The following is a 2,472-nucleotide window of genomic DNA, read 5'->3' as shown; positions in this document are numbered from 1 at the left end:
TATTTGTCCAAATTTGCCGCTATGGCTTGACCGCCAGGTCTTTATAGTAATTATATATTTTGAAAAAAACATTGTATCATATTAGTATATAATTATAAAAATAATTTTATTAATAATAACAATATAATAAATAAATTTTCCAATGATGGTATACATGTCAAAATGACTTTTAGTTATAAGAACTACATTGAAAATACACATGATACATTTCAATACATCCCTGAAGTGCATATTATTCCATAATAATACAAATTAATTAATTATTATATTTTATTATAATTATAATTAGTCAAAATTTTTAATTTTCATAATTTGTACTTATAGACTACATTATACTTAGATAACTATATTAAATATTAAACTATACACTCAAACAATAAAATTCTATTATATGTTAGACAAAAAATATTTAGAAAAATAAATAAATGGCGCCATACCCAAAATTTTGCCCCAAAATTTCAGGATGTGGCGCCTTTCTCTCTTAACAACGCAGTTCCACTCTTCCACTTCCACAGTTCCACAGCCGATAACCATTTTCCACAACAATTTCTTTTCTCTCAAAATGAGAGTTCACCGCCAAAGCTTTTTCTCTCTTTCAAGACAACCCTTCTCTCTCTTCTTTTTCTCTTCCAGAGCGAAGGACGGCGATGACCGGCATGAGACCACAGATCTACGAGAATCATCTACCGGCAAGTGCGAGACCATCTACCGGCATGGGACCATGGATCTAGAAGAACCATCAGTGGCAAAAGCGAGAACAAGTGCAAAGAAGGCATTTCTGCTAGACTCTACAAATCTCAGCTCCATAGATTTGCGAGAATCACCATCTGCGACCATCTACCAGCGATGACCTGCGTGAGACCATAGATCTACGATTTTTATATTTTTTTTCCTGTTTTTCTTTGGGTTTTAAGTAAATGAGCTTAAGTTTGGTATGTGTTTAGTTTATTTTTAAATGATCTGTTGAAATTTTGGTTTATGCAGATTTAGTATCTCTTCTCATTTTTGGTCGATTTGTGTCTTTTTTTCTAGATAATAATTTTTTAACTGTTCGGATTTTTTTTTTCTTCCAGGACAATGGTTTCGCATCTCTGTTTTTTCCATTCTGGAGACCTTAATTAGGTATTCCAGTTGCTTGAAATGATGATTTTATGGCACTCATTTGCACTGCTAACATTAGGTATTCTTAATCAGACTGGTTTTATTTAATTTTATTTTCATGCTTTCTATCTCAAAACAATTGGGATGGTGCATATTACTGCTGCTATGAGTTGTACTCATTTGCACTGCTAACATTAGGTATTCTTATTTTCAGGAAGAAGAAATAGAATGTTTTGATTTTAAAATCATTGCAGGTGATTAAGTGATGGGCTTTGGAATGTCTTGGCAAATAAGGTTAGCACCTTTCGAGCCTTCTATTGATTGGTCTACTGCTCTAGGGGATTGTAGATATCTAATGGAGTGATAAATTGAATGATAATGATAAACTGCATGGTGTCTATTTACAAAAGATTGGATGCTGCATTTGTTGCCAATGTCTCTTTGTCATTGTCTTCAGGTAAGGATATGTTATCCTTAACTTTTTACTATAAACATGATCAGTTCATTGATTTTTTGTTGGATTTAATTGTGCATTACTTGCCTTTAGAGCATTCTATTAACTGTACCAGCTGCAGGAAGATCATTGGAGCAGTCTCAACATGTCAATTCATTTGCAAATGTGAGTTTCTTGTTTGCGCATTCATTTAGCTAAAAAATTTTCAACATGTGTGTAATTTTAAGTTCTTCTCAGTTTTCAGTCTTTCTTTCTTTCGTTTTCAACAAGGTAAAACTCACATATTTGTCATTTGATTAATTATACTTGAAGTTATTATTAGTGTTTTTTTTTTTTTTTGTTGAAACATATTATTTTTTTGTGATTGTTTGCAGCTTGACTGCACACTTCCTCCTATGGTCCAATGAAATGTTGGTGGCAGTATGCAAATACTACGTAATAGTTTGGAGAGATGTAATTGAAATGTTGGTGGCAGTATGCAAATACTACGTAATAGTTTGGAGAGATGTAATAGTTTGGAGATTGAATCATAAGTTAAATTCCAGAATTTCAGATTTTGACTTTTAAATTTCTACTTTATATTCATGAATGATTTCTCTTGAAGCCTATGAAATGTGTATATGGTTTTCTTTTTTCATTTCACTGCAGAGACAGAGATTATCTGTAGTGAAATGAATTTTTTTTTATTTACTGCCTCCAGTTTTCCGACCACCCAAGTGGTCGGAATTTCCGACAACAGATGGTCGGAAAACTCGGACATGCCCGGCTGTTCTTCTGGTCGTTTTTTTCCGACCATTATAGAGAAGTGGTCGCTATTTCCGACCACAGTGTCGAGTGGTCGGAATTAGCGACGAGGGTTTTTCCGGGCACCCAAATTGGTCGGAAAAGTGGTTGGAACAGGTGTTTCCGACCCGAAT

At 33.7% G+C, this 2,472-nt stretch overlaps 1 long non-coding RNA gene across 1 annotated transcript; it reads left to right on the top strand.

The window, feature by feature from the left end:
* The first annotated feature begins 494 nt into the window (after positions 1-494).
* LOC116002449 lies at positions 495-2,243 on the top strand. The gene is made up of 5 exons (XR_004094468.1): positions 495-855; positions 1,074-1,180; positions 1,316-1,558; positions 1,649-1,720; positions 1,930-2,243. It is a non-coding gene; the product is annotated as an uncharacterized LOC116002449 (long non-coding RNA).
* Positions 2,244-2,472: the final 229 nt, after the last annotated feature.

This window comes from Ipomoea triloba, chromosome 13, assembly GCF_003576645.1.
Source record: "Ipomoea triloba cultivar NCNSP0323 chromosome 13, ASM357664v1".
NCBI lineage: Eukaryota > Viridiplantae > Streptophyta > Magnoliopsida > Solanales > Convolvulaceae > Ipomoea > Ipomoea triloba.
The sequence above is the reverse complement of the archived record's forward strand: the minus strand, read 5'-3'. Positions and strand labels throughout refer to the sequence as shown.